This window comes from Pocillopora damicornis, chromosome 4 (assembly GCF_964200805.1).
Source record: "Pocillopora damicornis chromosome 4, jaPocDami1.2, whole genome shotgun sequence".
Lineage (NCBI taxonomy): Eukaryota > Metazoa > Cnidaria > Anthozoa > Scleractinia > Pocilloporidae > Pocillopora > Pocillopora damicornis.
The window spans coordinates 17,997,455-18,009,099 of NC_142673.1; the positions used below are offsets into that span (position 1 = coordinate 17,997,455).

At 38.2% G+C, this 11,645-nt stretch overlaps 1 pseudogene across 1 annotated transcript; it reads left to right on the top strand.

Moving 5' to 3' along the window:
- Positions 1-2,362: 2,362 nt before the first annotated feature.
- On the top strand, positions 2,363-10,260 carry LOC149047083 (C4b-binding protein alpha chain-like; annotated as a pseudogene). Its single transcript, XR_016186267.1, has 9 exons — positions 2,363-2,564; positions 3,263-3,444; positions 3,794-3,967; positions 4,118-4,291; positions 4,472-4,639; positions 5,393-5,578; positions 6,773-6,940; positions 8,144-8,311; positions 9,271-10,260. The product of XR_016186267.1 is annotated as a C4b-binding protein alpha chain-like (transcript).
- The last annotated feature ends 1,385 nt before the right edge of the window (positions 10,261-11,645 follow it).

Below are 11,645 nucleotides of genomic sequence, written 5' to 3' on the forward strand. Positions count from 1 at the left end.
GGGTTTCGTCACTCGTGTTACGAGAAAAAGAGTTGACAGATGACTTCCACGTGAAACTTCGTTAGTACAAGAACTGTTCATAGTGGCAACAAGGTTTTTAAAATTAAACTAGTGAGCAGTACTCTGCGAACAGTAGTTGTAAAACGTCTTTATTCTCCGATGCGTCTCGTCTAACTCCCGTAGACTTAATGATGATTTTAGACATATGATATTCATATTTTTGCACTGCGGTGAAGAAACGAATTTAAGAGATTCTTGCAGCTAAGAACAGTACTGAATTAGTAGTAGAAAATAGGACCTGAAAAAAAATTCAGGCCTATACGGGATGGAACGAACAGGCGAACAGGAACAGGCGAAGTTATGAAAAATTTGAACATTTTTTTGGGCAAAGTGAGAAAAATATTTGGGGGCCACGGTTTTGACTCAAGAAGTTAGACGAAACGCGTCGGAGAATAAAGCAGTTTTACAACTACTGTTCACAGCGTGCTGCTCACCATTTCAGTTTTAAAAAAAAATTTTAACAAATCTTAAAAATTAATAAGAAAAAAAACTGTGCTCACCGAGCTGCTCAGGGGAGCTACCAACCTACTGTTTGTGAACAGAACAAGAATGCACTAAGATATCAATTAGCACGTTCGTGTTTGTTAAAGATAACGTTAATTTATGGGCCCTGGGCAATAGCGGGAAATTAAACTTCAAATAACCGTAAAACAGCACGCCCCGTGCATAATGCCTAAGATCATGACCTCGTCTATCTTGCCAATGTGATATGTTAGAATTGAGGACTTCAATAGTTTGCAACCAAATGAAAGACATCTGGACCTCTTTTCAGGCTTAATTGTTTCCCTTTCTCTATCGCTCTCGTTCTCGATTACAACCACTAATGACACGAAGTTTTTTTTTTGCGTTTTCTACCTTGATATTTGTATTTAAAATTCATAGTAATCGACCTGAGCGCTTAGCGAGTTTTTGGCACATTGATTGAAAGGTTTGGCGGCCAAACAGTGGTTTGTTATTCTAGTCTCGACTTGAACACGACAGGCGAGAAACCAGTCAATCAGTCAATCTTCCTCGAAGTCTTCGCTTGATAAGGACAGTTCTTCTTCTTTGGGCTGAACTGTACTCGCAACTGTCATTTCTTCTTTACTTTTTGAGTACGATGTATCCCAACTCTCGGAAGAGCTAGCTGAAGGATAGTATATATCGCTATCGGACATTATTTTTAGAGAGTAAACGGCAAGTATTACAAAATTACAAGAGATGTAAGAGATTTGTAAGTGTCAAATTTTGCCGTTTTCAAGTGGAAGATAAAAAACGCGATACTCTCCAAACGAAAGAATATTAAATTGTTCCTTTAATATGGAAAGACACGTGCCACTGAATTCTGCCGCAGACACAGCTCCTACGACAAATTAAAGGTGATGTTAATTACAGAGTTGTTAGCATAAGTTTGTCACACAGAAAGAAGTAACGTGCCTTTACACGTCCCTATTCTTTTTCAAAGCAATTGGAATAGATGGTTTCACTCAACGAAATGAACCGTGTATTGTTAGTGTCTGTGTTGAACGTTATCTCGCTCGTGGTCGTCATATATGTTTAGTACGAACAGTAAAATACTCATATCACATAAAACGTTAATAAAGTTGTTAGTGCATGATACACTAAAAAGAAAAAAAAATACACCCGCAGCTTCGAATCCGTTCCTCAAAAAGGCTGCTGACTTGTTTCATCCGTAAGCATTTCGCGACGTAAAATTATGACACAAAAAATGCTTTTTTCGTATCCTCGCTTTCACTTCGAATAATATGCCTGATTTCTGCAAAGAAAAACAAGGATATCGACATTTGATCACGAAAAGAAAGTGACAGGGCTTCAACTATGGAATTGGCATAAAAAACAATTAACTTCCACAATGTTTATGCTCATTCGCCAGGTTCTTGAATGACGCGATAATCAAAATGAAGAAATGAAAAAGATTAACCCAATCTCACTCAATTACCCTCACATGATTTTAAGAACTCAGTTATTCCTCGAGTATGTCACAATCAGGAAATTTAATCTTTCTGTAACCTCATTAAATAATTCAATTATATAAAGTTCAAAACATACGACATCATGTTTTAATTTAACAATGAAATCGGACGAGAAATTACAAAGTAAGCTGGGAAGCTAAATTAACCAGTTGGTATCTTGTTAGCTCTCTGAGAAGAGAAGTTGTTGTATCTTATTATTTACGGGTGGAAATGCAGGAAGTGGCTTCTTCATGATCAATAAATCGCTTGTTTGTTTACACACTGTAGGAGATTAATTTGTTTTCCGATGTAAATCAGTCAAATGAATACAGAGAGAGCTCCTTTAACATAAGTATTCTTATATTAAATTACAATGCTAGAGTAAGTTGGATTGCATTACATCTAATAGGCTGCTGACTTGTTTTTTCACATTCTTATCTTAATTTGAGCAACCTATTTAAGTGAGGAGGTTAGATTTTATGGGCTTCCTCGTGAAACGTGTGGGGTTGGTTTCAGCGTCCTTTACATTCTCGCTTGTGATCGTCACATGTGGTGAGTACGAAAAATAATATCGAATGCCTCATACAAGCTTTTGACAAAGCGGGTACGAGCGACAAATTCTCGATGAAGCACACATCAGCATTGGTTTCATCTAAAAATTGTAAAAATTTTAATATGCAAGGACGAAAGGACCTCTAAACTCTGCTGGAGAGGCCGCTCCTTTGGCAAACGTGAAGTGATGTTTGATAACAGCTCAGTTAGTTTTAAGTTTGTGACACTGAAAAAGGAAACGTGCCTCTGCATATCTTATTCTTGAGCAACCCAGTGGAAAGGGGGTTTTCCTTAGCGAAATGAACAGTGCACTGTTAGTTTCTGTCTTGAACATTCTCTCGCTGGTAATTGTCACATCTGGTGAGTACGAAAAGTAAATACTCAAATCACTTTAGAAGTTTACAAAGTTATCAATTATAAATTTTGTTGACGCACACACGGTTTCGGATCCGTGCGTGACATGTCATTGAGGAAGAGAGATCTTTACCTCATGCTGAGAGTTATAAGCTTCCTTTGCCGCTGAGGCCAGAAAATGAGCAACACGCCACTCTCAAATTAAGCAAAAGAGGTTTTCATTTGTTATTCTTCAGCATTTCGTCATTTATAAGACAGAGATTTGTTGTAAAGGGATTGTACATTGTGACATTAACTCACCGTTCGTCTCGTAATCTTGAGGTCAGCTGTCTAATTTTTTAAAGGCTCCGGGTGCAATCAACCAACCTATCCTCATGGCTCAGTCATCATTCATTCCACTCAGCGAGAAAAGTACCAAAACGGCCAAGTAATTCTCTTTGGCTGTAAACAGGGTTTTATCTGGATGGAATACCAATTATAACATGCAATGGGAACAAATGGACACAGACACACTTCCGATGTCTAGGTATGACGTAAATTCTCTTTAGAATAAATCGAACGATCCATAACTTAAGATCGGCATTGTTTAGTGGTACTGCATTTCACCTTAACATTGGTGATTAATACAAATATATGTTTGCATGTCAAACTTAGTTTCAATTCCAAGGTGCGGCTTTCAAGAAATGTCATTGATAATCATCACTACAGAGACCAAGAGAGTTCTTAAATGACGATGAGAGAGGTTTGTTTCCTATCAGTGGTCATCTGTCACCACCTGTGTACAAGTGAAAAGATATAACGCTTTATACTCAACACAAGATAATCAGAAGTATTATTATATTTCCTCCTCCTAAAAATTCTATTGCTTCATTTAGGGTTTTGTCCCGAGTTGCGTAACATTTTAAATGGTGAAGTATCTAATGTGAACCCAAAAGTTGGTAAGGCTGCCATAGAATTTCGCTGTGCCAATAACAGTTTCCAGCTGATCGGTAACACAAGGTTGGAGTGCATAGATGGACGATGGAATGGAAAGTTACCCTACTGCCGCAGTAAGTTATCGATAAGACCGCAAAACTAATTACTCCCATGATTATTCTTTATTACCAAAGACACTTTTCTATCATTTACCACGAAAATGTTCAGAGATCAATTAAATATGCGCAAAATTAACCAGGAATAAATCAATTTTTCTTCTACAGAGTTGCCGTCGTGCGTTCGACTGCAAAGTCCAGCCAACGGTACACTACATGATAGTGACAACAGCCATAGTGCAGAAGCAAAATTCACTTGTTTTACAGGCTTTGATCTATTTGGGGCTCCAACATTAACATGCAACAAGGGTGTTTGGAGTTCAGGTGTTCCAACTTGTAAAGGTAAGCTGTCTCGGAGTTAATTTCCCTGACCAATTGACCTTTTTATAAATGGCTTCTTTCAAATCTTCAGCACTTAACTCAGTTCCTGTTCTTTTTAACCTCTGTCGCGCCGTTTGCATCTGACGGCCGAACAGGTTTGATGTTCATGTCGCAAATCATTGTTCTATGTTCACTTCTCAGCTTACTGCACGAAGATTAGGGATCTGCTAAATGGACACGTGTTTGGCACACGCTTCTCCCATGGCCAAGAGGTTTCTTTCAAATGCAAACATGGTTATGAGTTGGAAGGAGATCGCAGCCTTCGTTGTATTAATGGAAAATGGAATTCTTCCGTCCCGCAATGTAAAGGTTAGTAATTCCTCTACCTCCTGAGAAAGAGTTTTAAGAATATATCGTAGCCAATAAATTGTGTGTAGCATATTCTTGTAATATGAATGGATTTGTCACAAAACTGCAGGAACTTCGCCTACTCTTATTTTGGTTCTATTTACCTCATTTATATTTGTTGCTACTGTGTGTGCTGCGAAGACCGAGAACTACGGCGGAATCAGTACAGGAGAATACTTTCCATTCAGTTAGGTCACTATGAGTTATTTATTTCTCCATGTGCTCGCAGTATTCCTTTATTCGCGTTATCTGCTCTTTTAACTTTTGTCCAATTGTCACGCTAACACGCTCCCCTCGATTATGTGCCCTCTTTCCAATAAGCGCCCCTCCCCGTAGGCAAGATTTTAAATAATCGCCTGTGCGCTTATTTAAGAAGTACGGAACACATATAGGGTTGTATGGCTTAAAGTGAATCTTTCATTAATAAATTTTTACCAAGAGAAAATGGCTATTGGAAGAAACTTAACCATTTTCTTTTAAAATAGATAATTAGGATAAAAGGATGAATTTTAGTTGCTACACTTACAATGCTTCTGTCTCGGCGTATTTTATCATTTCATTCCAAATGATTGCAATCTAAAAAAAAAACAACCCCAAATCAGGCTTTAATAAATCTTTTATATCAATGAAGCAAATAAAATACCAGGCTAGATTACTCAGGTTCTAACTTTTAAATTAACGGTTGTTTATGAAAATCGCTCTTTGTTTTTTTAGTTATGCAATGTGTAAAACCCTCCATTCCACGTAATTCGCGTATCATATATCCACGAACAGATCAAGTGAGATACACACACGGTACAACTCTTTATCTGGCTTGTCAACAAGGTCATCTTTTAACGGGATCGCCGATTATGGTGTGTAACTATACCACGTGGCTGAAAAGAGAATTCAGGTGCATCGGTATGTTTTACTCCAGTTCAAAATAGTCTATTATTATGTGACCCGTTTCACCTCGCTCACGCAATCCTGTGGGAAACCATGACAAAATCTGACGTGTGGTTTACGTGAACTAGTCCGGAAAAAAGCTTTCTGGCCCCGCACTTCCGCGGCTCTGTTGCATTATCCGAGAAGGTGGTTTATAAAAATGGACGTAAACTTTCAATAAATGTTCCCCGTGAATTGTGACTTCATTTTTCTTATCCGAAAAGAAACGAGAATTTTTTTTTCAAAGATTCTATTGTGGTCTTCCATTGCGCTTGTTTTATTATTTAAGTAGGGGCCAAGACGCTTTAGCGGAGCGAATTAAGATATTTTCCAATTTTTTGCAAATCAAAAATTGACAAAACTTCGCATTTTTCAAATTTTGGCGACGGTCGCATCAAAGTCACATCGTTTGACCACCACCACTTATTACCACATATATCAATCATAAACCCATCTCTCTTTTGTAAAAAAACAACAACAACAACAAAACACCTCACGTAAATTATTACGCAAGAATGGATCTTTTCACCACCTGATTTTTGCGTTTTGGTCGCCCCTTGAACTTCTTGCGCTGGCTTTGATAGCTGCGATGGACGGGGTATTTCTCAAGTTATTGCAACCTTGGTGCGGGTCAAAGAAATGTGAATAACAGCGCTGTTTAAGCTTTTTGTCGCCAACTATAGCGAAAGGGTCAGATGGACCATGAAACATTGTTAGGTCCTACTTTCGCGTGCGCCAACTGGAGTAGCGGTGCACCAAATTAAAGTATATTACCTTGCTGAAATTTTGTCCAAACTTGCCTTGCGTAACATAACAGCTTTATGGTTAAAAATCTAATCATTAGTTTTATCAAAATTTGGAGGCCTCCGCGGCCGGATATCGGCTACTTTTCACTTACCTCACCAAAAAAGGCTTTAGCACTAGTGTAGTGCACACTCCTTTTTATCTATGTAATTGAGTCTTATTTAGGAAACAATCTAAGGGCTTAGCGGTCATACAATAGAACACTTATTGGCTAAGTTAAGTCGGTCCGAATGGGAAAATATTTGGCTCACATCAGGCTCGTCATGGTAAGTAAGTATAAACATTCCTTGAAAACATGGCGTTTACATCATAAATATATATTGAATGAAAAATAAGTAAACATTTGTTACACCGTCGCTTTGATAGCTTCCTGTCCCATCCTTGGACCAATAAAGAATGGAGTCATCACACATGTAACACGGATGGGTGGTGGTGAAGTTGAAATAAATTGCCATGCTAATTATACGTTATTCGGATCCTCAAGATTGAGCTGTATAAATGGAGAATGGAGCAGCAGTATTCCTTCGTGTAAAGGTATGTTTCATACAAGTAATTCCCACCAGTCTAGAAGTAAAAAAAAAGAAAAAGCAAATTTTCACGGCCTCCAACTGGCCGTCACCTCGTATCTTGCCAATTGCATATGTAGTCTTCCTTGCATCATAAAAGATTCGGTTCTCTGACAAGTAGTTTCTCTTTTGGCTCTTACAGCTTCATGCAAAGATTCTGGCAATCCTTTAAATGGGAGAAATATTGGCGTCTACTTCCATCGCAAAAATCAGTGTCTTTTAAAATTACTTGGAGGGAGCGCGAAAGGTTACATGTTTAAACGGCCAGTAGAGTGCTAAGATGCCAATTTGCCCGGGCGAATGATAATCGCAAGATTCTGCATGTTGTTCAAAGATCTTAGTTTCCTTAGTGCCATGATGCTCAGTTCGAACCGCATTCCAATCATAAATAGATGGCATTCAGAAATTAACTTTAACACCCCTTCCCTACTGAACTATAATTATTCAAATGGCTGTGGAACACTGGGATAGCTCTTTTTCATATTTTTTAATAACACACCTAAAAACTTACTCAAAAATCACTCAAAGGAAGGTACAGTATTCAGAGAATGACTGAAAAGAAACTTTACGAAATTTACATCACATAATCAACAGAAAAACAGGGGACTGTTGTTGGTTATTGTGACTGACGTTTCGAAAATCTTAACGGATGTTATCATCAGAGTCACGTGATGCGCTGTCTCCTGCCTGGTTCCTGATTGGCCAATTTTCACGAGGCGTGTTGATTTAAAGAATCAAGTTGTATGAGTTGGTGGTTATGGGTTAGTTTCGACCCTTGGTCGTGGGTTTAGAGTTGAGTCGCTCCGTCAGGTTCTTCTGTCGAACGAATTGTTATGATTTTCTGCCCTTTTGTACACACTCAACTAGAAAAGCATTGCTCAAGAAAAGTATGCACCATGAAAACTGAACTCTGGAAAAACAATTCAGGGGAACGACCTTTCTTCTAAATGTGATCATTAAAGTACACAAAACAAGAAACTTCGACTGATTTCGAAGAAAAATTGGATGGAATCCCTTCCCTATTTTTTCTTATGGTGATAAGAACTCAAAATACTAGTCGTAAACGTGCTCAAAAGGATCATTTCATATGGTGCCAATTGCATTTGTAGTCTTCCTTGCGTCATAAAAAATTCTGTTCTCCAACAAGTAATTTCTCTTTTGGGTTTTATAGCTCCCTGCAAAGATCCTGGCAATCCTTTGATTGGGAGAAAGGTTGACCATGACTTCCGTCACAAAAAAAAAGTGTCTTTTACCTGTCAAAAAAATTACGCGTTAGAGGGAGCGCGAACGGTTACATGTTCAAACGGCCAGTGGAGTGCTAAGAGGCCACTTTGCCATGGTGAGTTTTCCAGCAAAATCATAATAAATGCAAGATCCTGCATGTTGTTCTAAGGTCTCAGTTTCCTTAGTTTCATGAGACTAAGTTTAAAACGCATTCCAATCGTAAATAGATTGCATTCAGAAACTAACTTTAACAGCTTGTCGTTACTGAATTATTTAAGTGGACGTGGAAAGCCGGGATAATGTTTTTGCTCATTTTTTCTTAACACACCTAAAAAACCACTAGAAAAAATAGAGAAATACCATACAACCTAATGTTAAGGGGAATATGTAGGCATGAAAGCTTAAACGTTTTAACCCGCGAGAGTAAACTGAGAAAGAAATTAGTTATTTAGAGAACTTTTTGCTTCAATGACTGGTGACCGCTTGAATTAATAGCTTTTTAGTTTCCTCTCCCGCCCCCTTCCCTTCTCCCTTTTAAGAACAGTTCTGATTACGAAACACAAGCCAATCAACGTATCCTCAAGAAAGAAAAAATTGTTATAGAGGTTCTAGGGAAGTTGATCTTTATGCAAAAATCGAGACTGACTCAAACTGTTCTGCCGGGAAACGTGATATTAACAGCATCTTATATACCAGTAATGCAACAAAGGCTACAAGTTAAGAGGCTCAGCCAAGTTAAAGTGCAGAAGGGGTGTATGGGAGGGTCAATTTCCAGAGTGTCAAGGCAAGTTTATGTGTAATGTAAATAACAATGATACCATCAATATTTCAATGTGAATACAGTTGGTAACTCTGTTACGATTAAAGTGACAGAAAAATATATTAGAGCAAATGAAAAAGCAGTTTATTCAATTACCTGTATAGAAACGCTTTTAGGGTCTGTAAGGTTCCTGAAAAAAAGTTGAGCGTTTAATCTGACGTGTTGCATGCTGTATCTAAATGTATGTTCAAATTTTTATTTCATTATTCATTAATACAGTTTGAATTAATGATAGTTTACTCATTTTCCTTTAGTATGTGTCCGGGTCGGAGCAATGTTTTGGGGATTTTGGAAAAATACTATGAAAGCAGACAATTACTGGAAAGCTTCCATCACAAAGATAAATGCAACACATTTCGACTTCGCATTGGTAAACAATAACAAACAGACGCGTAGTTACCGAAGGACTGATCAAAAGCTCATCATCGATAAAGTACCATCCATAGGGGACTTATTACCTAACTCGTCTGTTATAGCCCATCAGTTTGCCCATCCAGGGTGGTATCGAACTGGAAAAGTTATTGGTACGTCAGGTGGCTCTTTGGTGCACGTGCAGTTTGATGATAGTGAAAAAAAATGGGTTCCGCTTGGACGTGTACGTTTACTCTCTTACCCTGGCTTTTGCTCTGATGTTGAGTAAAAATTAGAAATTAATGAATAAAGGGGGTAAGTTTCTAAAGAAACTGTGGTGCTACGTCAGTGGGAAAGTATAGTAGGTAATTTAGTGTCAACAACCGAGTTGAAGACGTAAATTGACCACCGTATAAAGTTAAAAGGCTAACGTTTCGAGCGTAAGCCCTCCGTCAGAGCGATAGACGAAGGGCTAACGCTCGAATCGTCAGAATTTAAACTTTTTACAGTGGCCAATTTACGTCTTCAACTCGGTTGTTGACACTAAATTACCTGTTATAGAAAATAATGGATTGCTTAAATCTGAGAATAATTCAGATACTGTTTCCTGCTTAGAAAAAAATAATAACCTGCCGCCATGTAGGTTGTTGTTAGTGAGTATTGAGACAAGTTACTTACCCCTTTTTTGTTTCTGAAACTTCCTGTAAAATTAAGGGTGAAGCAAATAAGTATTAGGAGTGCAATTGGGTAACGTCACCCTTTAAGATAAGGTGGAAATCAAGTGTAGCTTTTGTTTTTTGTTGCTGGGGCCCAGCCCCAGATTTTGTCAAGGCGAGATAATCAACACTAGAGTAACAGAATCGCTTTAATGACGTGAATAAACTTGAGAGAAATTGAATTGCCACGATTTTTTTTCAATTCTAGATTGGTGTCCATCGTCTAACGTTTGGCACATTTACTGGCTTTTTTTTCCCAGAAGTTGGCCATGAGGGCCCAGTGGTCACCCTTCTTCAAATTTATAGGGCCCTAATTAAAGACAGGGGGCCCAATAAGGGAGGTACCTGCCCCCCCCCCCCCTTATTTTGGGTTAAAAAAAGGAATCGCAGAAGGAAGAACAACAATTATCAGCGAATACTATGCGGGAGGCTCGGGTATAATTCTCATTGAAGCCTGAATTTTTCCCAAGTCATTTTTTTTCCTGCAGTTTCTGCACCTTCCCTTCCCCTGTGAGGAACACTTCTTTACTTATGATTTTTAAGTGTCAAGTAGCTAAAATAGGCTCACATATTCATCCAAGTTTAAAATTATACAGTATTGTGACACTGTTATGATAGTGTTAAACTAATGATTTCTCGAGTCTATTTTCAACTCTAAGCACTAACATACAGACCACCTTTTTCTCACATTAACATGACCCATATGTTCGAGAATGTGCTCTCCTCTCAAACTGAAATGACAAGGAAGGTAAAAGGCAAGTTTGTTCAACGATTAAGTATGTACAGATAACATTTTTGTTATCTGCAGAATATTTCTTGTAACAGGTAAAATTAAACTCGCACTTCTGGTCCATTCAACGATTAAAAGTAAGAGGAGAATATTTATGCTACTGTGGCTGTTTCCACGAGGAAATGAAACGAACGAATGTCCAGCACTTGACAGAAATGTTATATACAACTTTTCAAAATGGCGCCAAAGAAAATTTGTGTATAGCATGAAACCGCCGACCTGAAGGATCGATACTGTAACGGTATGAGCACAGCGGAGTTCTTTGCAAAGAAAAATTTGTTTGGAAATACCATTATATATGGGTTTAAAAACAGCTTTCTAACTAAAAAAATTGAAAAATATCGTGACCAGAGGTGGTTCAAAATACTTTAAAATATCTCTAATGGATCGTGCAGAGGCTGATGGATAGAAATTACTGGCCTTCATGCCTGTATGCTTTTAGTTTTAGTCACACGTGTAGTGAGAAAAAAAGTTGACAGGTGACTTCCACGTGAATTTTCGGTTGTACAAGAACTGTTCATTTTAGGAACAAGACAAAAACTGTGGTCGCGGGGCTGCCTAGGGGAGTAGAATAACAGCATGCTTAGCGTGTAGTGGTTAAGATCATGACCTCGTCTATCTTGCCAGTATGATACGTTAGAATTGAAGACATCAATGGTTAGCAACCGAATGAAAGAAATCTGGATATTTTTTCAGGCATAGTCGTTTCCCTTTCTCTATCGCTCTCGTTCTCGTTCACAAGCACAAATGACACGAATTTTTTATTGCGTTT